This window comes from Macrobrachium nipponense, chromosome 2 (assembly GCF_015104395.2).
Source record: "Macrobrachium nipponense isolate FS-2020 chromosome 2, ASM1510439v2, whole genome shotgun sequence".
Lineage (NCBI taxonomy): Eukaryota > Metazoa > Arthropoda > Malacostraca > Decapoda > Palaemonidae > Macrobrachium > Macrobrachium nipponense.
Genome location: NC_087201.1, coordinates 128,390,299 through 128,415,659, shown reverse-complemented (window position 1 = coordinate 128,415,659; position 25,361 = coordinate 128,390,299). Strand labels below are relative to the sequence as shown.

Genomic DNA, 25,361 nt, shown 5'->3' with positions numbered 1-25,361 from the left:
ATTTGCAAATAGAATATAATTTGATTTGTGAAGAGGATAGACATTGTAATTTGATTTTCTTGCTGTCCTGTAATATGGAACTGAATACATTATATTAATAAAAGGTATTGTTATTCCTTCCTTTGGAGTTTTTTTTTTTACTCTTATTAGAAAAATATTACATGAATTTGTTGAGTTTAAATTTGACCTCACAGACTTTCATGTTTATTGAATGTATTATGAATGAACAAAGTTCCATGGAAAGATAATGAAGTTCGTAATCGTCTGATTTCATTTAAAAGTTGACATATATAGGCCTAATATTTGCTTTTTTTTCTATTTAATTGAAAAGGGTTAATACTGATTTGTTTTCATTTTAAGATTGACTTTATGACGTGTTACAATGAATGAAAATCCATAGTTTACTACTGTCTTCCAAAAGTATTCGGTCTTTCTCCTGCAGAAGTGGCCTGGATCCTCCATCTCCGTCTGCTGGGGTGTCACCACAGGGCCAAATCATTGCAGAGGGGTTTTGTTTAGCCAGCAATGAGCGCTTCCCTCTGCTCATTGGCGCTGCTCACCAAAACAATAATAGCTCCTAGTCGTCTGTCACTCCATCTCTGAATTTATATATATTGAGAATTTCTGAATATATATATATTCAGAATTTAGAATATCTTGTACGTGTTCTGGTTCTGTTCCTTCTTTTGTTTGATGGCAGACTCTTGTCGAGAGGCTGATAGTCAAAGACGCTTGAAGTTTAAGGTTGGTTTGAGACTGCCGGAAGCTTCGATTCCTTCTCTTCTGGATTTCGAAGTCTTCCTCCTTCCTTTCTTGGAGACAGACGGAGACAGTGTGTTCGTTCGTTCGTCTTCCTCCTTGTGTGTCTTGACTCTTGAAGGGGGCGTTTTCTCTCTCTCTCCCTCTCTCTTGCGCTTTTGACGGCAATGGTGTCTCACTGCTGGGGTATTATCATTGTGCCAAATCATTTTAGAGGGGTTTTGTTTGAAACCAGCAGTGAGCGTCTTCCCATTCTTCGTTTCGTCCCTCGTCTCCTTGTGTCTGTTCCTTGCAGACCTTTATGCATCCTTTCTTCTGCTTTCTCTCAGCCCTTGTGTCTGTCAGCCTTCCTCTTCGTCAGGTTTTCTGCAACTTCTTCCATGTGAATTTCTGCTCCCCGGAGCCTTGTTCATCTCTGAATTTATATATATTCCGAAATTCTGAATATCTTGTAGGTGTTCTGGTTCTGTTCCTTCTTTTGTTGGATGGCAGAGTCTGTGGTCGAAAGGCTGATAGTCAAAGACGCTTGAAGCTAAAGGTTGGTTTGAGAATCTGCCGGAAGCTTCGATTCCTTCTCTTCAGGATTTCGAGGTCTTCCTCCTTCCTTCCTTGGAGACAGACGGAGATAGTGTGTTCGTTCCTTCGTTCGTCTTCCTCCCTGTGTGTCTTAACTCTTGAAGGGCGCTTTCTTGTGGGATCCCTGAGGATTTGGAAAACCTTTCTCCTCGGTTCTGGTAAGCAGTCATAGCTCTCTCTCTCTCTTGCGCTTTTAACGGCATTGAAGCCTCACTGCTGGGGTGTCACCACAGGGCCAAATCCTTGCAGAGGGGTTTTGTTTAACCAGCAATGAGCGCCTTCCCTCTGCTCATTGGCGCTGCTCACCAAAACAGTAATAGTTCCTAGTCGTCTGTCGCTCCATCTCTGAATTTATATATATTCAGAATTTCTGAATATATATATATTCAGAGTTTAGAATATATATATATATATTCAGAATTTAGAATATCCTGTAGTTGTTCTGGCTCTGTTCCTTCTTTTGTTTGATGGCAGACTTTTGTCGAGAGGCTGATAATCTAAGACGCTTGAAGCTAAAGGTTGGTTTGAGAACCTGTCCTCCCTTTCACTCTTGAAGGGGGCACTTTCATTTAGGATTCTTGAGGATGTGGGAATCCTTTCTCCTCGGTTCTGGTAAGTAAGTAGTCATATTTCTCTCTCTCTCTCACTTGCGCTTTTGATGGCAATGGTGCCTCACTGCTGGGGTGTCATCACAGGGCCAAATCATCCTAATTCGTCCGTCGCTCCAACTCTGAATTTATATATACGTATTCCCCATATCCTCAGTTTCACTTGCGTCCTCATAAGGGATAAAAACACCGGGTATTCCAACCGTTATACCACTAACACGTGTATGGACTGATATCTTGTGTCTTCTACATGTAGGATGGCACGGCAAAAGTTTGTTGCCCAACGCAACCCCTTATATAACCAAAAATGGTTCTATTAACATTCTATCACCTAGAGTAAATCGTACTCTAACAAAACCCAGGGTGTTTAATCTATGGGCTTACACATCACACACCGTCTCCGTTGAGGGTTTCAAAGGGTAATGGGAGAACATGGAATGATACAGATTATGATTCATTAAATTTATAGACGCGCCGGTGTCTATAAAGATCGGGATATCCACACCTTCCACTGCTCCATATACCATCAGCCTGGGCTCTGGGGCATCCCCCACGAGACCACAATGGCATGTACATCTGTACCCTTTTTGTTGATCGGCTTCCAAAAAATTTCGCCGAACCCTTTGCCCTTTTAAGTGACCTGCCTGGGAAGTTCTCGTATTGTAACTCCCGAATTTCTGAGGTGTAGGTCTCGCATCTCTCCGCATCTGAGATGGACAAGCCTGCCAACAGTGATCCACACTTCAGCACATTCCACAATATTTGACTCTACATACTTTCTTTGTGTGCCCTGGTTTATTACAATTGTAGCAACGCGACTGCTGTTGCCTTTGATCGATCAATCCTCTCTTATATTCCACTTTCGCACACAAGCAGGGAGAAGGAAGATATGAGTATCTTTGCATCGTATTTCTTGGACCAGTCCCATTAAAAAATGTACAATCCATCGTGGGACATTTGGACATATGTTTCTGAATTTTGGCATAAATTAGTTCCTCGTCTGATGTAGGTTCAATCTTTTTGTCAAAACGGTCTACAATTGCGTCCGGGACGTCGTGTAGGAGCATTGCGAAATGCATCAATTTATGTAAATTGTCAAGTGAGACATTATTCCCATTTACCCATTTGGAATTTTTCAATTTCTGTATCAATTCTCCTGCTGAGTCAAAATGTTTTGAGCTATGCTCAATAAGGCTTGTTGTGCCCTTTCGAATTTTGTACAGCCCACTTAAATCTCTTACCTTATCTCCATGTTATTTTGAGCCATAAGCCGCTCACAAAAATGCTTGTAATTTGGTCCATGACCGATTTTGTGTACTGAAAACTATGGCATCTAAATGACAAATACCCTTTATTGAAATCTCACAAGGCTTTTGCCTCTGTGAATGCATCTGTATCATCCTTAATTCCCTTGGCGTTTAAATAGTTATCCACCCGCTCAATAAAAATTTGCACTGGTTGGGACAGAACGCCTCGAAAAGGGCTAACTCCAGCATTTATGTTTGTTATTAAGTGCACTAGTGTCTGCCTTGTACTTGTGTCGGCCATTTTGCTTTCTTTATGATAACTCTTATGCTTTAGGAATTGCCGCGACCTCAGTAAAATTGATATATTTATGCGCACACAAACCTTTTCTGTTCATTACGAACACACACACTCACCAATTGGTGCACAAGAGGCATGCACACTACATACATGAAACTTGCGATCTTTGGAATGTGTCACTGACCCCAATTGTGCGCCAGTAAGCTTTCCTGTTTGTTTTTTCATTTCAGCATCTTTGAGGAATCCAGCGTTTTGTATCTGTCTCTAACCGGCAAGAGCTAAGGTTATCAACCCGACTATTTAATATTACAGACTCTTACTAGTGCCTTTAAGATTTATATCATTGAGTCATACACTAACAGAATCAGAAAAAGTTTCTTTTTCTAAGGTATCCTCGTATTTTGCACTCGATATATCACAATTCTTAGTGATTTTTGCAACAGTCGTTGTTTTTCAAAATGAAAAGTCATTCGGATCTTGCACAAGCTGCAAACACATCACTCATACAAAATTCACTTTCACATAAGATACAATTACTCCTCGGCACATACACTGGATCACAGATTGAATCACACACTGCACTAATATATCAGAAACATCCATGGAAGTATTGTCATTGAAATATTCTTTTTGATGGTAGTGAGTGCTATATCAGAATCCTCAGAATCGTAATCGTTGAGGTATTTTTCTTGACTAATTTTGACTAAGGTATATCATCGTCACCATCTAGGGCACAAACTCTGGACCTCTGTTCTTCAAAATCAAGTATAACTCCTCTCCACCATTTATTGTCTAGTTTACACCACATTTTGATTGTGAGTCTAATTCTTGGCTCTTCTTGCTTGCTCATATAATTTCAAATCTTTCAGCTCCACAGCATTTCATGGCCATTTTCATCCAAGCTAAAGATAAAATTCTCAGGATTAAAAAAAAAATTCTTTGAATGATATTTCTATTTTTAATTTTCCAAAACTGAACAGCGGACTCCGTAAAGTTTATGATACTTAGATACAAGTTGTTACACGTAAATTAGCATAATATTATCATATGAATATAAAAAGTTATCATACAGAGTTACCTAATGGTTTTAGTTAAAGCTGCACTTTGTGCGAAAACAAAATTGCGCATTCGACAAGCCTCACCTTTTCACAAAGTGACGAGTTGAACATTCGTCCCTTTGTGAAAACTGACTTAGTGTGAAATGACGATATTCGACAGTACTGATATATTATATGTCGAAACCCACTTGAGATAATGTGAAAGTCTGTGACATTAAATATCAAAGTATGCTTGTTTTTGCGGTAGTAATAACTCATTATTTCCAAAATGTGCGATTCGACGGTTTGTGGAAACGCCGACGATGTGTTTGTATATATGGCCAGAATTCTTGCATGCACGAGAAATGATAAATTAGCATAGATATCGGAAGGCTTAGGGCGCCTACTCCCGTCAGATGGGATTTGTAATGCCCGATCGAAATGGGCGGGGTTTAAGCAAGTTTGAAGGTGAGTGGGGCGTTTTTTTTAGTCAAGTCAGATCTGATCAAGCCCGGAAGTCAAGCGGGATCGACAAACCTGACAGTTGAGGTTTGAATGAGCAACTCACGGTCCGACACGACAGTCAAATAAGGGTTTTTCAGCTTAAGTCGTTCAGAACTGATAGTTTGGCCGTGAGTGGTGTCTTCGACGAGGATTGATGAACTAGGAGGTTAATTTACCAAGAAACGGTACAGAAGAGGATATCGTTCACCATGTCAGACTTTCGATTGATAGAGTTGTGGACGGGGTTCTTCGTGATTTATAAGTAGTAGCAATGTCTGTGGACTATAAAAAGTAAAGTAATCTCTCAAAACAAAACGGAAAATTGGTGCTTCGCTCAGGACGTTTAATCAGTTATATTCCAAAGTAAAAGAAAAATAAAAAAATAAACTGAGGATATTTCTTAACGAAATAAGAATATATGCTAAAAAGCTCCCAAATGATATATGATTTGAAGGAGAACTGGAGACAATGCAATAGTAAAATCATAAAGGGAGGTTATGAAACCTCCCTCACACCCCTATAATTTTCTTGTAGGTTCTTGATGCTGATTGCGAAATAGCGTAGCGTAATGACTGGTTACACAAAGATTTATTACCTTCACTTTTATAATTTCCTACACTAATTTTATACACTACAAACTGTTTGGTATATTTGTAGACGAGTCAATTATTTTGAGTCTCTAAAAGCTAGTTTATCTTTTATCAAAGATACAAATATGTTTTCATGAGTTTTATTTATCTCCATTATGTAGTCTTTCCAGTGTTGTCCAAATAGCTTAACATGTCTCCAGCATACTCTTCCAAGAGCTTTGGGCCATCTAGTCACACGCAATTTTATATCTTGATAAGAACAGTCAGTCGCTAAATAGCGTTATGTGGCACTTGGCCTTTCATAAGACGTTGTGGATTTCGTCATACATGCATCCTTTTGCACGACCGTTCTAATCTTCCAACAAAATTGAATGTTGCCTCGTCCAACCTTACGTTTATCATAGCAATCCCTGGGAGCTACCTGTATTTCCTTTAAAAGCAATAAATGGGATTTTTTTCACTCTTCAACAACCAATCATTGACCCAATATTCTTTTTCGTGGCTTTTTTTTTTATTGTTATACTGGCTGCAACGGCACAGTCTGAGCATATATGGTTCATTATCAGATATTCATTCCCTCCCCCACGTCCGAACTGTGTGGCTGCCAACTTGAAGACTGACCACTTTGTTCATACCGGGCAGTAACGTGAGGTTTGCAGTCATTTTTTTGGAGTCTTCTCCCACACAGTTCTCATCGTACGACCAGATCGACTGTGAGTGGCCCGCTTTAGTTTTGGTCATGGATTGCAGTAGAGGCATTTACAAGGTAAAAGGCAACCCATTAAATCCTTTCAGACCTATAAAGCCAGACAAGGTTAGTCCTGATCACTTCATCTGACGACCTAATTGCTTCTGTTGTGCCAGGTTTAGCTGTGCTTTGCATGTATAAATTATTTTGTTAGCAGTAACATTTTGCCAGTTTAAAATTTTTTTTCTTATTGTAATCTCTATTTCGTAAACAAATCGATGGCTTAAGAATGTTTTGTTTCAAGTAATTTCTTTACTTAAGAAGACATTAAGTTTATCGTTTTTAACATTTGTGTACAGCTGTAATATACGAGTCATGTTTTCTTTACGTAAAAGTCAGTCACACTTAATTATGGTTTAATGATTTTTCATCACTTTGCTTATTTGATTGAATAAATTGTGACTTTATTTTCTCTGAATTTTTCCTGGCCAAAATGATTGCTTTTACTCTATGATTTCCCCATTGAATTGCATTTTTTCTGATCGCAGCGAAAATTCGGTACACCAATACTATCCTTGAATTAACCCTAAGGCGTAAAAACCGACATCTCAAGTAAGCTAAATGGGTCATTTCTTTTATACATAAAACGTATTAGTAGGTTATTTTATTTACCAACTGGCGTTACTTCCCATAGTCGAATATGCTATGAACACAGCCTTCGCGTAACAGCTTACTTCAGTCAATCAATCAACCGGTTAGTAAACAGATCAACGTTTGTTGACTAAAAGAATGGAGTCCCCTTTACTCATTATATGAAGGGCTTTATATTTTCATCTCTTATGAAAATGAAGCTATCATTGCAGGAACATTAAAATATAACATAAGGTACACAAGGAAATAAGAAGATTCTTGCTTCCGCCCTATCCAAAGAAGTATTTGAGTACTTACGTATTTTTTTCGTAGGATTGTGTGTAAATTCTCTCTCTCTCTCTCTCTACTTAATTCTCTCGTAATGCGTAATGCGTGCACTGCTTCTCTCTCTCTCTCTCTCTCTCTCATCTGCTATCATATCTTACTTCTCCCCCTCTTTGTGTCCGTGCTTTTGCTACCATTCTCAGTCATCATTAACTATCTCTCACTGGGTTGCGAGATTTTTTCTTTATATTTTCTATGCTTGTGTGTGCGAATTTTTTACTCTTTATCTCTCCCTGTGTCTGAATGTGGGTCCTCTCTTGGTCTGTGTCAACGCTCATAGTCACTTGGTATATGTATACACATCAGTCTATCTACCAACACACATGTAATGTATATATGTATATGTATACATATATATATACATATACATATATATGTATACACATTATATATATATATATATATATCATATATAATAATAATAATAATAATAATAATAATAAAAGGCCCATTAAAACACTTCGGTTTAAAGCTAAGGACTATATTTCGGTGGACTGATTTCCACCCTTCTCAAGTAGTGAATGACAGATGGCAACGATGAAGCGGAATAAGACAATCAACAGAACCAACGTCGGCTTAGCGGTGACCCCAGGCACAGATATAGAGGGAGAGACTAGACAGACAAGTGACAATTGTGTACACGTAAGGCGCCATTGTCATGTGATGTTTCTGAGAGATGGCAACGGCAGCAACTGCAGAGACCAGCAGCAACAAAGCCACTCCAGACACCTAGTGCTGGACCATCAACTGTGTTCCGTACAGAAACAGGATCACACAAGTACAGGGATCATGTTTCACAAGATAGTGCTATTTTTCACTCATAAAAATCTTTATAACATTGTTGAAACAACCTCAAGTAAACATGTGTTAGATCAGTCAATTTGCAGTCAATTGCACGCTTGCCTTTTGAGCTAATATAATAATAAATGTTGTAATAAGCTTTTTAATGAAGCCTATTTAACATTAAATTCATGTAACCTAATAAATTAGCATGTAGGGTTACTGTCAGACTACGCAACCATGGTTAAGTCTGATAATTTTCCCTACTACTAGTACTTGAATGTACACAGTATCATGAAGCCTAGCCCTGCGCCTGCTGAAGTTGTAAGTTAATGAAGAATTACAATATTATTTACAATGTCATCAATAACCTCTCAAACCTCCTTGTACCCAGAGGACTCGGCAGAATTTGATCTGCCTGAACACTGAAAGGTAGTAGGCTACTCTTCAATTTTACCATTTATCATTATTACCATATACTTCAAATTTATACTACATTATAGCTTTAAAAGTAAACTTTACCAACTAGCTAGCCTACAAGTAAACTTTACCAACTAGCTAGCCTACAAGTAATCTTTACCAACTGGCCAGTCTACCAGGATTGATCATCAAATAACTAAGGGTAGCCTATCATAGCCTAACCTTAGCTTAGCAAAGGTAGCCTAATTTGGCATAACCTTCAGGAATGCTGATGTTTCTATCTGTCCACCTCCACAGACTATGAAATACAGTTCAAGTCTTGGCTAGCTACGAAAGTCTAAGTTATTCTTAGAGGCTAACCTAACTTAGACTGTACAATGTAAAAAAATATGCTGAATTACAGGTCAGTATGATTGGGACATGTTACATATATGGTAACTGTATATCCGCAGACTGCAGCACATAGTAATTATTAGTAAAAAAATGGATATTTTGCCATGTTATTTCTCTAACAATATTAGTGTGACTTTCTATTAGATTCCGTATTAACTTGTGTTTTATTTTTCAATAAACCTTTTAATGAAGCCCCTCTCTTTATAATAGAAGCCTTTTCAGAATTATTTGATTTTTCTTTTCTTTGTTGGAACAAATACTTTTATATGCAGTATTGTTAAAGAATTACGATTGTATAGAAAAAGGCACAGTATTGAAAATCAAGTTTTTAAAAATTTCAAGTTTATTTTTTTTGACGACGATAAATACAATTACTTCTCGAGCAAAGTACTAAACAATACTGTGCATAAAAGTATTAGTTCCAACAAAGAAAAATAAAATAATTCTGAAAAGTCTTCTATTATGAATAGAGGGGCTCTATTAAAAGATTTATTGAAAAATAAAACACAAGTCAATACGGAATCTAATATAAAGGCGCGAGCGCACACACACACACACACGCACACACACATACACACACACACACACACACACACACACACATATTATATATATATATATATATATATATATATATATATATATATACATGTATATATTATATATACATATATATATATATATATATATATATATATATATATATATATATATATAATTTTTATAACATCGGGATTACACTGATGCAGCTTTCAAAATAGATATTAATTAGTTTCACAAAGGGAGACTGAGTATTTTTTGTATGATATCATTAATTATTATTAGTTGTTGGGCAAGTCTATTTAATATTTCATATCAGTTGTTCATATTTTGCAAGATAACACCAAATTTGCCAATGTGACTCTCTGAAAGTGATATTCCTTGATATTCTTAGCATCAACTACCAAAATTGATGCAGTTTGTTTTATTATCCCTATTATTAAGATTTTATCTTTTAATCCGTGTAAAACATTTACTTTGATTGGTTAACAATGAAAATATATCTAAAAAATAATTGTATTTCCTGGTAAATCCATGGATTATTTTCTAATTGTCCCGAAATTCCGAGATCCAAAATCGGGCTCAAATGGGAAACCATAATTGTGACCTTACCTAAGATGAGCTTGTTTCACTTCTCACCTCAACCATCAGTACAAACTAACGAATATTGGCTGTTAAGTATCAGGTTATTGAACCTAGGCTATTATTAATATTATATATAATATTATGCCTATGGATGAAGCTTATATGGGATGATAGCGTTGGAGATGACAAATATTTTACCATACTCTTGTCAAATAATATTGTGTTTGACCCATACATAAAGAACGATGATAATTAGTTCTGCCTATAGAGTAAAAGAGTACTGTAGATTTATGGTGGAAAGAAAGGCATATAACATCGACAAATTGGTCAACTATATTGCTCGTGTGTATACAAGCTACAGCTGAGAGAATCTAAATTTTTATTTCTACATATAGTACACATTGTCCTTGGAAAATGCTGCAAAGATAATTTACCAATCTTTAAAGATTGCTTAGAAAATAACCGTAATTTAGTTGACATATCTACAAAACCTTATGGCTTAACTGTAGAAGAAAATATATACAGAAAATTAAATATTTTTATTTCTGCATAAAGTACATGTTGTATAGAGTAAATGGTCCATAAATCATTTGACAGTCTTGACGGACAGCCGAGAAAACACGTTTTAAAGAGTACAGGATTTCTCATTAGATTGTGTGGGTTGCGCCATTGTTTACATAAGAATCATCGCATAGCAATGGCGCTTGGCAGTGCACATCGCAGACTGGTTTGGCTGTTATATGCTATTCAATCTCTCCTCTCTATATCTATGACCCCAGGCATCACCTAAGGGCATATCTCCCACTATATATTTCGCCAATGTAACTCCTGTCATTCATTACTTGATATGAGTGGTAGTCAGTTCACTAAAATATAGTCCTTAGCTTTAAACCAGAGAGTTTAAGGGGCCTTTTATACTCGAGACGTACCCTGTTTTAACAGGAGAACTTATTTACACACACACATTATATATCACAAACTGCGTGAGAGAAACTATTAAAACTCGCAGAACTCGACGTTATGAGACTGGCGCAAGGAAGCAAAATCGCTTGGCTACCACTTTCATATAGAAGAGCTTCTGATGATGTACAGGAGTGAAAGGATTCTTTTTTTCTCCCCCAGAATTTAGAGCTATTCATCATGAAATAGCTCGTTAAATTCGTAGTCGCCAGTGGTAGGGCTCTGAAATTTTGGGAAAGCGTAGTTATAGAGGAAAAGGGATATCGTTTGTCGTGATAATTCATGGTCTGACAAAGAGACTAGTAACAACCAAATGATCGCTATTGATTGTTCAGGCATAAAATTTATTCTAAAGTCTATCATTACGCACTGAATATATTTATTTTATTGAACGAAATTTGTTTTAATCTTTCTAATAAAGAGCATCGTTGTGGAACATTGGTAACAATCTAAGTGTTGGAATGATATAATAGGGTGTCGAGATTCTGATAACGAAATTTTCATATACAAAAGCCAAAGGTATTATCATTATGTATGCTGCACTTGTAAGCCATCTTCCTACATTTGCAAGTACAACATTACGATTTTCCTATACATTGCTCTAAAACTTTGGATTTTGATTGTGGTCATCCTATCATATGAGGAAGCTTCAATCAACACTAAATAAGGAGGACTGCATGTTAATTCGACAAATTGTCAAGATATTGTCTTAAAGATTTTTTTTTTGCACATATATTACTAAATAAAACTTTGGGCTTGCTGCATTGCCACCTAACTGCAATATATGGTAGTTATAAAATCCTATTCATGGTGCTGCATTATACCAAGATGAATGAAAAGTCCACTTAAACTAAAAAGAAATCGATGGCAAAGACTGTGAATCTTAGAGGAAAGGTGACACTCATCAGTAAGAAAGGAAACAGGGTCATTAATAAATATTTCGTAATGTTATACCATCCTTGCACTGGCAGCTGAAGTTTGACCAATCTTCAATTTACGGACAATTTTTATCATAACTGTCTCTGTAGTGTTCAAGATTATTTTATGAATGACAACAGCGTTCTTCTATAGTCTTAGTTACCTTTCCCATGAGGGGTGTGGTCCTCGTCTGGAGAAACTTGAATCCTCGTTTCTTACGGATATTTTGATTCACATTTGGTTTGAATTCATATAAAGGTTCTAGAAGAAGTCGAAAATATGAAACGAAGTTGGGAGAGAAAAGGATTGATGCGAGTGATGCTAAGGTTTCCGAGTTAAAAAACTTGCAGGAAAAGCCATTAGTGACACGTAGGTGTGCCTCAGGATGTTGCTCTATAAACTGATAACCTTGTGAACAACACTGATTCATAGGAATCTGGTTCAAGGACGGATATTCACACGAAAACTAAGTTGAAATAATGTTGGAAGCTGCTACACAAAGCGTCATTATAATATTAATACAGAGAAAGTACTGTAAAGAAATTTTCTCGTTAATATGCCCAGCCATAGTTCTGTTATGCCAATGATATGAAGGGATCAATTGAAACTTGATAATTCACAATATTACCTTTTCCAGAGGAAAAACAAATGAAGTTGCAATACCAGATAACTCGATTGCTGCAGAATTCGAATAACTGTCTTTTCTTGATTGTGCTAGTGTATGATATGTACCATATACCCCCCAATTAAACATAAAGATACCTCCCCACTCAACTGAAAAACCTCCACATCCCAATAAACATAAATACACATCCTCCCTAAAGCTAAACACACACCAAATAAACTTGAACACAAACCTTGTTACATAATCATTAACCACAGGAAAGTAAATACGTAATTTTCAATAATATATTTCTATGGTATTGAGTATATGAAATTTGGTAAGATAAACCGTATAATTCACTTACCACAGACGTTACAAAGGGTAGGGTAAGGGGGATGGAGGAAAGGGAAGGGGATGGGGAAGGGGTAAAAACCTGCCCTATTATCTAAGTTGGGTCAAATGATGGCCTCTTGTCAAATTTTTTTAGATCGTCCAGTGGTTACCACATAAGTTAGAAAGGGAAGAGGGATGGGGGGTGGGGAAGAGGATACAAGTTTGAAACTTACCCCGTTATCTAAGTTGGGTCACATGAGGCCCCGTGCCAAATTTCGTCCACATCAGTGAAGCGGTTCTGATTTCTGTGCATAATATATATATATATATATATAATATATATATATATATATATATATATATATATATATATATATATATATATATAAGGGCACTGGTCAGATGTATAAGTGAATATATATTAAAATAAATGGGGTTGATAACCTTAACGCTTGGTGTTTAGAGACAGGTGTAAAACAGTAAATTCCTCGAGATGCTGATCGAATTCCAGAGAGATGAGGTAAACCGCAAGGAAAGGTTACTTCAGGTCGCTCTAGGTCTATTCTATGCGTTTAGCAGTAGTCATGGGGATACAAAAAGTAACAACTATTCCATACAGACATGAAGTTAATGGGTTATGTGAACGAGCAAACAGGAAAGTGCAAGAAACTCTCAGGAAGACTATGGGAGGAAATGATACAACTGGGATAGATATATAAATATAGTTAGACATAACATTAATACTATGGTCAGTGATTCCATTAAAATTTCTCCATTTGAAGCAATGTTTGGTTGCCAAACACTAGGCACATTTGATTTGCTACCTATACCTCATCACTGAGAAGATACAATTGAGGCATTAATTTCCACAGCAAAGGAGAGACATGCTTGTCTCAGCCGTAATCTCGAGGCTACGACCCGATAAATGGTGGAAAGAAGTAACAAGAAATCATTAGATGTTAAAATTGCTGTTGGAGACAATGTATTTTTAAAAATCAATGTGAAAAATTAACTAAATCACAAATTGGGTCTGAAATTTGAAGGTCCGAAATTTGTACGTCTGTTGGTCAGTGTACATACATACATTTGTAAGACGAAATAGATGGAATAAAAAAACCCTTAGTGAGGTGGTTAGAAGAGACATTATCTGATATTCACTGAATGGAAACTCGCCATAGAGGAGGGCGTTTGGAGATCCGTCATAAGGTAAAGTGGAAAAACTTTGAAAAGTTATACCTTTTATGTAGTGACATTGAGTTCAGTTTCTAGAGAAGGGAAAGTGTGGTGCGACACTCATTTATTGACGAACTTTACCATTTCATTGTATGATAATTATATTCTCATTTTCAGATGGATTCAAAGTCACCATTTAAAAATGGATTCTCTAGACTTGTGTTGATAGTTATTGATAAAGACTAATGAACAGAAGTAGATAAGGGGGGGTACTTACCTAAATATGATTTCATGGAAGAGTAATGGTAGTTTAACGATTTTTGGGATGTTCTTTAACTCATTTGATTGCATTTTCATGTGAGCTATTTTGGGAAATAAAGATTATATTTTTGTAATAGCGGGAGTTTGAGTTCGCGTGTTTATACGTCAAACGCATCCACAAACAATAGGTCTCCGTCGCATACTCGACCGACGGCAGTGTATAAAAAACGAGTTATATTCTGAGAATAGGCAATATATTTTGTACGATATTGATGACGATTTTTACTATCATCGGTAACTTAGTGCTTTCCATAACTTTGCTTTTCGTAATTTTGTAGAATGAGCTTCGAAACTGATAATTACAGGGAAGTATGATGACAGAAATACCAAGGGAACATCTAATTACAAACAAATCTCGTCTTGTAATCATGTGATCGGTTTCACTATATTTTCAGTTATTATCACTATTATAAAAGGTGTCAGCAGATTTGACATCCAAAAAGTCTACAATAAATATTTTTTTAATGGCAACACTCCTGATGATGTCGGCCCTTGAATGGATTAAGTCCATCTTATTGGAAAGTACTCATAAAAACATGAATTCCTACCATAGCGCTTCTTTATTTATAGGACACCGAATTGTATACAACAAGTAATTTTGCAATAACTTCAAAAACAAAAATAGCTTTTGAGTTACTAAAAAATAAGCCCGAGTTCCAGTGATATGAAAAGAAAGTACCAGTAAGAAATGACGGTCAATCTATATGAACCAGAGAAGGAGGAGGGCTGCGTGTATTTCAAACATATGGGTTAAGAGTTTAGGCTGACAGTGATTTGCAGTCGCTTTTATCGTTTGTAGTCCGAACGCTGCACACTTGTCCCCCGTCTCTCTTTAGTAAAGATCTCAGAAACGATCATCCTTCAATAGCTTGTTTTAAGAAAGGAAAAAAAAAAAAGGTAAGTAGAAATTATGTCATAATAAATAAGTGGGTCAGGCCTATAGTGCCGTGGGCAGGGAGGGTTATGCAACGGCAGCTCTTTAAATTCTGGCGGGAGAACATTAGAGCACTCACTATTAACAAAGCCGAGCTGTATGTTATGAAAACCATGTGTACACTGTTGTATAGAACGTGGCAAATGGATTTGTTTCAAAATTATGTATAATCAATGTATTAGTTACATGTGAGAAAACAAAGGTAGCTAGCCTAAAAGTTCAAAATGCAGTCTCATGATTTTAGTTCCTCAGTGATGCTAAACGGAGTACCTCGTTTCGAACGGTTTTTAAATACACATCTGCCTTTTCTCACATTCAACAATTTATTGAACAAGGAAAAACTTATTACTATCGTCGGTCTCGAGCATCGGCCTATTAGGCTACTCTATTGCAATGATAGATATTGTGAGTGGGCATGGCTGGCATGATGTAAAATATGCATAGTCTTCTTTACAATATGCATTCCTCTTTCCTTCGTACTAAACATAGCAAAAGCTTGTTTGACAACGCATTTGTTAATCCCAATTAAGGAATTTTAAAAATCTAGTTTTGGGGAGTACTTATGAGATGTATGTTTTTCGCCGGGGTTCCGATTTTCCCTAAAGCTGGTTAACAACAATGAAGGTTAAGAAGCAATAAAGATAAACTAACCTAACTGAAAATTGTATGCACTTTTCGATTAGCACTAACTAACGAAGTGGCAGGGTTATGTTATTTAATTTACAGGTTTTCTGCGAAAAATGCCGAACTTCCTCAATTAATCAGTGCTACAAGAAATCGAGATCATTCAAAACACAGTTAGGCGTTCTTCAACATGAGAGACAGTTAAGAAAAAGTTCCACTTTCTGTCTGTCTCACATAGGCTGAATGTTTTCCACCTCCCCCACCCAAACCTACAAATTATAAGCCTATATCTCTAAAGGCACATGCGTTGACTAGCATTATTCCCCTTGCAGTTCATCTTACTAGCACATAGGCCTAGGCTTATTACCGATCTTCACTAGTCGCATATGGTTTTCTTGTATTAGTGAATCGAGTGAATGATTTTTATATAATGAACTTTAACTGAGAAAAAGTATCCATGTAAATCTATGGTTCATTCACTTACCAAAAAATGCTACATGCAACATGTAAACCAAACTAAAGATACTTAAAAATCCCAAATACCTGAACCAACAGTCGAGTAGATAATTGTTCGTTTATGGCCTTTTCTTTCAGTGTCCTTGTATTTGGTGGGCTTTTCAAGCGGTGGAAGATACTAGTTTTCACCACCAGCATTGTTTTTTGTGAGTCACAGCAACTACAAATAACCCATATAATTATGGTAGCCACGTAATAAACTACGATCATAGTAACACACTTCACTACACTTGATACGACAAGACTGAGGAAGACAATGACGTAATGCGCAGGATTTCAAAACTGGACTTCTGCGCAACTTACCTTATCTTGCTCTGTCTTAAGTCTGTGGTCGGTCAGTTTCACCGTTTCTCTTTTCGTTAATGATGTCCTACGTTCTTAGGCCACTGACATATTTTGCTTTTTGTTTTCCTATTCCCTCTGACCTTTATCTTGTCCCATTCCCCAACACACCACCCCCCCCCTTTTTTTTACTTATTTTCTGACAGATACCGAGGAGATATCTCACTCGGTGCTGCCACAAGGGCAGAACGCTTCCTTCATAGCCCAGAATCCTGCTTTCCTCAAATGCAGGTCTTACGTGCATTTCTCCAAGCAATAATTAACATTATATATATATATATATATATATATATATATATATATATATATATATATATATATATATGTGTGTGTGTGTGTGTGTGTGTGTGTGTGTGTGTGTGTGTTCCCGATACTGTATATGCCATGAGCATGGTATAACTAGGCCTATCCTATTTCGCAAAATGAAAGATATCCTATGTGATGTTTTATCAGGTAAATGCTAAATCTATTACAAAAATCGAATTTGATCACTAAGTCATTATTGAACTGCAACGAAGCTATCGAACGTTTCACATTCGACTAATCCTGATCAAGCTGCCGACCACTCGCCACATTCCCGTAAAAAGAAGAAGAAGAGAAAAAAACACTGCTGCTTCTGCCGCTCTTCCTCCTATAGCATTACTACCAGGTAATTAATTCTTCAATTAATCTTTTTTTATACGGTATTCGGCATTTGAAAATTATGGCTAAACGGGATAATAAGGCTGAATCCTCTTACAAGCACCACGCGTATCATTAAGCACGACATAATTAAACAACGACGGTTAGTTTGTTACGTAGTCTTAAGCAACTATATTTCAGCAAAACAACACTGAACAACAACTAGAAGGAAAACACATTACATTCGGTGAACGCAGCAAAAATCCACATAGTGAGGCTAGTTTGCAGGGGTAAAATCGCAATGGGTTCCACCGTCAAATGACAATTATCCCAAAAAAAGGTGTGAGAGAGACCGTTGGCGTTCATTTTTTTCAACAAAATTTTAAGGGATGAACTTAAACAGTGGGGGGTGGGGGGTTTTGGGGGCGGAAGTGCTGGGGTTGTAACTTTGGTAGCAGGTGGTTTTTTTTTCCTTATTCGCCTAAATAAGATTGCTTGCAATTGGAAGGTAATTGTTCAGTAACATTGCAGCAGACATGAAATCATTTTTTATGTGGTATTTCCAACGAACATCATAGGAGGAAAGACCTCTACGCTAGACCTAGGTGAGGTTGAGGGACTCATTTGTATTGAATTCCCGAACCGGTATGGCAAATGAGATTTTAATGTTTCCACACCTTTCGTCCCTTGATTTTTTTTTTATACCTGCCAAATATAACAGGGAGGTGTAGCCTCCACTTTATGGTTGGCTTTAATAAGGATACAGAATTCTCAAGGAAATGAACTAGTTCTTACGCCTACAACGTGGAAGAACAAGAAAGGGCTATGTAAACTAAGTATGGGAGGTGAACAAAATGGGTTAGGCAAGTAAGGTTTTGAGACTACTACCGGTGTCTCGTGGGAGCATACAAACGTACGGGTGTTATAACGGTGATTTACGACTGTGGGATAAGCGTGATACAAATAAATGGGACCTTGGAATATACGAAAGGAGAAATATGTAAAAAGAAAAATTTGCCAGACACAGGTGAAATCGTTGTGAACGGGGGAGTTGTTGTCCATTCCTCTTGCCCTCTTACTCCCCTTGGAGGGTGTGGCTGGCAAAGACTGTCTGTCACGTTCTTTCGTTAATGATAAGGCCATCTTTCCTGTGGGGTTGGGGCTTAACTAGATAAACCCGTTAGGGGCAACTTGGATGTAGACTGTCTGATGTAGAGGAAAAAAAAAATAGTCAATCAACAGCCAAGCTATGCAGGCATCGAAGATGAAAGCCATTCAAGCATACCCAAGCAAATGCAAACATTTCTCACTAATGTAGAACATTTTTTTTATTGCTTATTGAAAACCATGCATGTTAATTATGATAAGAATAACAATAAAGAACTGACTTCAGCTGTTAAACCTCTAACTTACGTGGTTTCGTTATGTTCCTTTATCTTTGATCAAGTTTGTCACTTGTTTCATTTTTTCACTTCGGTTCCGTATTTCGATAGTTATTAAAGAGGGCTCTGAAATCTCCGTTTCATCAGTGAAATAGAACTTCAGTTAAATAAACTGGTGAATGACATAGTATTAAGAACGTTGTCAACAGTTTTCAACTCAATGGCATTTATGTAAAGTAAGTAAAATTTACTTCTGCTGTGTTTATTGGTGTGCTATAATAGGACAGCCATCCGTAATAAGAATAAAAATCTTGCACTGCCCAAACCAGAATTATCATATTTGTTTGCATTCAGGATTATCCTTTTGAGCAGAGCTGCAGTCAGTTTACTTTGTGTATTGGCTTTATTTTTAAAATAATAACATACTGCGGAAGAATAGCGACTTAGATTCCCCATCCGACTAGTGACCCAGAAAAGTTACAATTGAACTTTTTCTACAAGTTAAATGATACTTACAGAACCTGTATTATCCCAGGATATCAAGATAAACTATATATACAGTCATCGTCCCGAACTTCAGAGACGACACCATTGACTCCTAAAACTGAGAAAATATAAAAAAGTGCCTTTTTTTTTTTTAGAAATAAGTAAGTAGCGGTGCCAAGTTTCATGTAAAAGAAGAGGAAAAAAAGATTCGGCATTGATTAAATAGGCCATCGCATTTCGATAATTCCTTTCTTAAACGCAGAGAAGCCGCAATAAAATGTTTTGACTTTTTGAGAAATAAACAAAATGAGGTTTCATGGATAATTCTCCTCTTTCTGTCATTGTGATTCGAAAATTTTCTGTAACACAAGGATGCGACTGTAATGCAGTATTAAGAAACTATGTGATGAGCTGTGCCGTTATCATTGTATATAACTGATACCTTTATATTCTCAACTAGACGAAGTAAATGACTTTCATCCCTAAAGATTGATTTACTGTGTTTACCACAACACTGACAGAATGATCTCATGCAGTAAAGTGTAAATGGACATAATTACAAGAACATGTATTTGAATCATGTTTCATTTATATATAACATGGGTACATAAACATTACCAATGCTGTTTCCAAGACCGTAAATTATTCTATTACAAATTATGATATCATTAACCTTTGTCGTTCCACAGACCATGTAGCGCATATTAACTGGAATATGTTCAAAGGGTTTCATCCGCATTTGTTCCTAAAATAATTAGAACAAATTACCTAACCTATTTCAAAATGCTGTCCTTCATATGCAATATAAAATGCTCATGTGAATACAAAAATATTATACAAATTTCAATGATGAATAAGAACACGGATACGCAACAACAGTAGTCAAATTAGAATTGTTATCAATGTGATCTATCTGCAGATTAGAACAAAGTATAATCGGACGATATTATCTTCCTGATTATTGGGTCAAAACTTAATCTTAGCCATTATCATAAAATACTTACAAAATAAAATGCAAGCATCAATTTGACATATAATGTACGAATGAAAACTTGCCGGAATATATTCGAATCTTGTTGCACATTTTTTTTCTTTAGGCCTAATGTCACCTAGGAATAATATATATATATATATATATATATATATATATATATATATATATATATATATATATATATATATATATATATATATTATATGTGTGTGTGTGATGTTTGTGAGCATTTATACGTATATCTATGTATATGTGCATGAGTAATACAAAATTATTGCACGAATACACGAGCATAATTTTAATGCGCCACGCAAACCGAAACAGATTACTACCGAAGTGATTGTAAGTATTTCTACGAGATCAATGATCCTCTTGTGAATGTCATGGGCTTCGGACGGTAACAGAGAGTGATTCAAGTCAGAAGACATCTATCAAAGGACTTCGGGTCGTCTATAGCAGAGAATACCCTCTAAACGGCAGAGGATCCTCTGCAGTCGTGCCCAACGGCAATCACTTTATTGCTCTTGCAGAATTCCGGAAATTAAACAGTGGTATCCACACTTCCCTCTATGGTGCGGCGTAAGCCGGCCTTTAACAAAGGGCTGAGGACATGACTGACCTATATTACTGTTTCAAAAGCAAATAAGGAAAATGCAAATAGTCTTTGACAGTGGAAAATTGTGTTTAATTGACCTGGGATTAGCGGGAATCAATCCTTGCAATAAAAAGCTTCTTTCGATAAGATTTTGTGTAGCCGAAGAGGCAGTGAGATTGTGGAAATTGCTCGTATAGACGGTTAATACGAAACCTACATTAAGAATGGCTTCCATAATGACGGCGCTATTGTTTTCTTTCAGGGGGCATATTTTAAAGTGGAAAATATTACCATCGGAGACATGATATAACTTCGTGCACTCTAATTTTTATGTTTGCCTCAGTCGAGCAGCCAACCTTACAAATGTTGTTAAAGAATAGTATATATTTTGGTTTGACTTGGGTGCTCTTTATTTTGTTGACTAACATTTTTGTTTTTGTTTCTCTCTAATTGACTATCTTGACTTAAATGCATTCCTGTAAATATTTTCGCCTCAAGAGAAGCCTAGAGTGGGTAGAAAGTGCCGAGATTCTTTTTGTACAAATATTCTTACTTTGAGCTCACACCTTTGTCCTCTGTTAAGCTTTGACCTCATGAACGGCTCATCTTACCTCTGTGTTGTTGACAGACGATCACGACTAACTTTAACCTTAAATATAATAAAAACTACAGAGGCTAGAAAGCTGCAATTGGTATGTTTGATGATTAGTGAGTGGATGATCAACACACCAATTTGCAACCCTCTAGTTCCTCGTAGGACGAGTGGTTTTCGCGCTCGGCTACCAATCCGGTGGTCCAAAGTTCGATTCTAGGCGAGGCCAACGTGGAATCAGAGGAATGTCTTTCTGGTGATGGAAATTCATTTCTCGATATAATGTGGTTCGGATCCCACAATAAGCTGTAGGTCCCGCTGCTAGGTGACCAGTTGGTTCCTAGCCACGTAAAAATATCTAATCCTTCGGGCCAGCCCTAGGAGAGATGTTAATCACCTCAGTGGTCTGGTAAAACTAAGATATACTTAACTTTTCTACCCTCAGTAGTTTTTAAGATCTGAGGGCGGACAGAAAAAGTGCGCACGGATGGACAAACAGCCATCTCAATAGTTTTCTTTTACAGAAAACTACAAGTAACACACAAATAACTCAAATAAGTGATTAGTCACTGTATTGTACATCTTTTAGATAAAAAATAGTACCTGTATTATGGGTAATAATTTATATGATGTGGGTAATAATTTATACATCATACATAAGAATATTCCTGTTTTCAATAATGAATGTGGTTGCCTATAATTTACGAAAATATTACATCAATTGTAGCAGAATAATACAGTAGAGGCGAGTTGAAAATCTCTGGGAGATATCATATTTGTCCGATTCAAAAGGTCAGGTGAAGACAAGATCTATAGCTCACTGATAGACCAGTGTTAATGTATGGATCAGAAACATGTGCTCTAAGAAGAAAAGAGGAAGCAAAGCTTGAGGGAACAGAGATGTGAGTGCTGAGGTGGATCATGGGAATATCGCTGCTTGAGAGATTGGAAAATAATGAATTAAGAAGAAGAGTAAGCTTAGTCCAGATTACAGAGGTGATAAGAGTGTCACGATTGAGATGGTATGGGCATGTGTTAAGGATGGATGACGAGGAGGGAATGAAGAAGGCTTGGGGGGGAACCTGTTAGAGGCAGAAGATCAAGAGGGAGGCAGAGAATTAAATGGCGAGATAAAGTGAAGGAAGATATGGAGAGAAGAGGATCGGTGTAGAATGATGCCTTCGACAGAAGGCAGTGAAGGTACATCAGGCAACCGATCCCTTAATATAAAGATAACGGTGAGAAAGAAGAGAAGGTGAAGATGGGGTTTTCTGAAATTAGTCTCAAATCTAATGAATAACACATGTATCCGAGGTGTAAATAACCTAAATATAACCATTCACGTTGTCTGCGAAAAACATACTTTTAAGGAAGAATAAAGAACTATGTCACCGTATGTCATCATTATGCCAGAAATGTCTTCACAATAAGTAGAACGCACATTAAAAAAAAACTATCTTGAGAAAGGAAGGGTTCAAGAGATTTATGATGTCAAATAAGTGAGTTTGATGAAAAATGAGCGTAACCCGTCATCAATTCTGAAAAGGCTACAAATAACGAAGCAGAAGTAATAAATATTGGGGAGAAGTTGGAAACGTTCAAGGGCCACAGTGAGTGCTGGCAATGGCAGACACTTACTGACAACAATAAATCTGTCATTAAGACAGAGACTACGTGCATGGCAAAGATGGATAGCATTTTTAGTATCTGCCGACATGCATCAGATGAGCATTCTTTGTAGATGCGTAAAATGGCTGATGCTGAAGATTTGTTCAATCAACAGTCAATGAATTAGTGTCGAAGTAACTGCTGTTTTATTCTTTTCAGGAAAAACTATCCATTTATCTATCTATTTATCTATCTATCTATCTATCTTATCTATCTATCTATATATTATCTATATATATAATATATATATATATATATATATATATATATATATATATATATATAAGTATGAAGACAGGAGCAATTACTCAAAGATAAACATATATATATATATATATATATATATTATATATTTCTATTATTATTATTATTTTTTATTTAATTTGTTTCTCTGTATTCGCTCCTAGCTCTTTCACTGTTACTCTGTGTTTCTGTTTTTATTCTGTTTTTATTCTTAATTTATTAAAAAGGTTTAAATTATGGTGTTGGTAAAAAGTGTATCTTTTTACTTATACGCAATTGATGTGTAATCGTTTCAGCCTGGAAAATATATCAAGCTGATACGAAACGTCGGCGGTAAATAAATGGATAAAAGACAGAAACGCGTCTCCCTACTCAAATATATATATATATATATATATATATATATATATATATGATAATATATATATATATATATATATTATACATACATACATACATACATATACCTCATTGTATCCACATAATTGAAGTACTAAATGTGGTAAAACATGTGTAGAATTAGGAAGTATGCAGAGGTATGCGGATTTCAGATATGGAATACATGCCTCTCGTGTTTTTTTTGTTTTTTTTTAATCTTAAGCATTTCATTTTATGCAATTTTAGACAAAATATGGTAGTTCCATTGTACTAAGTAATTTCCATTGTACTAAGGAATGAAAATGACTTAATTAGTAAGCTGTCGTATCTAATTATGAGAACCAGTAAGTATCACTGGCATTAGCCTCTTTTTATTGGTATTTCACACTTGGGGAATACGAACTCTTCCTTTTACCATGGAGGTGAAAGTAACTGAATTCAGGGATATGCGATATCTTTGGCTAATTTAATTACAGTGTATCAGGAGAGGAATATCTGATTAAGTAACGGCTTTGTTCAAACATCAAGTTTAAGTACGTTTTCACCCACAACAATACTAGAAGCTTATTAACAATGTTTTAAGTAACTCAGGCCTCAAGTGCAAGAGTGTTGAGCTTCAGTATTTCTTTCTTGAAGCTGCACTAAGGCAAGCATATTGTCGTCTCATATTTTTCGTTTGATTTTACATTCATCGTCAGCATGTAAAAAAAGGGAGGGTGGTATAAAAGTACTATATAATGGATAATAATTGTTTCTTGTAAAATACACAATATAAAGGTTAGGTATAGCCAAAGAAAAAAATTATATTTGTGGTGAAAATTCAGTAAAAACAATTAAAGAGTCTTATAGGTAAAATAAAGTGGCTCTTATCGTAAACAGCCAGGTATCTGTAGTGTAAAAATTACTGGTACAAATAACAAATATGCATTACATTCTCTATCGATTCTTTGTAACATCAATAACACTAGAGTATATTAAACCTTAAAGCGGATGTATTCCTGAAATGTAGTCATAAAATACAAAAAAAAGCTTTAATACGAATTTTATGATTATAAGCTTTCATATTCTGTATTCTCGGTAATCTAAAAACAAAGGTAGTTTCTCAATATTCACTGTCAAACAATGAATAAAATTTATCGTTCGACGGAAGAGATAAATGACTAAATCCTGTCATAAAAAAAAGAAGCTAGGACATCGAAGGAAATTGCAACTTCTGTAACCTTTCCCCTCTATTATTTACGGGGAATATATTGCATATCATAACAGAAGCAAACCCACGTTATATTCTAGTATTAGTGCTCGAAATGACTGAAGGCTGATATAGATCAAAGTTACATCTAAGTTAAAATAGCAAACTGGCTTTTCTGAAATTCGTTATACAAGTGGAAAGGGTTTTCATTATCATAGCTGTGGTTGTTACAACAAGTTAACGGATAACTGACAAGACACCAGTACGTGTGAATGCGTCAAAGATTATGAGGTATGTCTAGGTGTAAATTCAAAGAGTATGCGCATGTCAAGATGTAAATACAAAGAGTATAAGGTATATCGAGATGTAGTAAATGCAAAAGAGTGTAAGGTATGTCTGGATGTAAATACCAGAAATATAAAGTATGTCGTATGTCCAGATGTAAATAGAGTATGAGGTCTATCTTTATGTAAGTACAAAAATAATAT

At 36.1% G+C, this 25,361-nt stretch overlaps 1 protein-coding gene across 5 annotated transcripts in view; it reads right to left on the bottom strand.

The window, feature by feature from the left end:
• LOC135220981 (uncharacterized) overlaps window positions 1-25,361 on the bottom strand; it is a 452,378-nt gene that overhangs the window by 72,977 nt on the left and 354,040 nt on the right. The window contains exon 10 of one of the 5 annotated variants that reach the window (XM_064258676.1): window positions 3,818-4,390. The exons of the other annotated variants lie outside the window; for them this stretch is intronic. The gene's annotated coding sequence lies outside the window, so the exon portion shown is untranslated. Of the gene's footprint in view, window positions 1-3,817; window positions 4,391-25,361 lie in introns of those variants that run through there. 5 annotated transcript variants of the gene reach the window in all.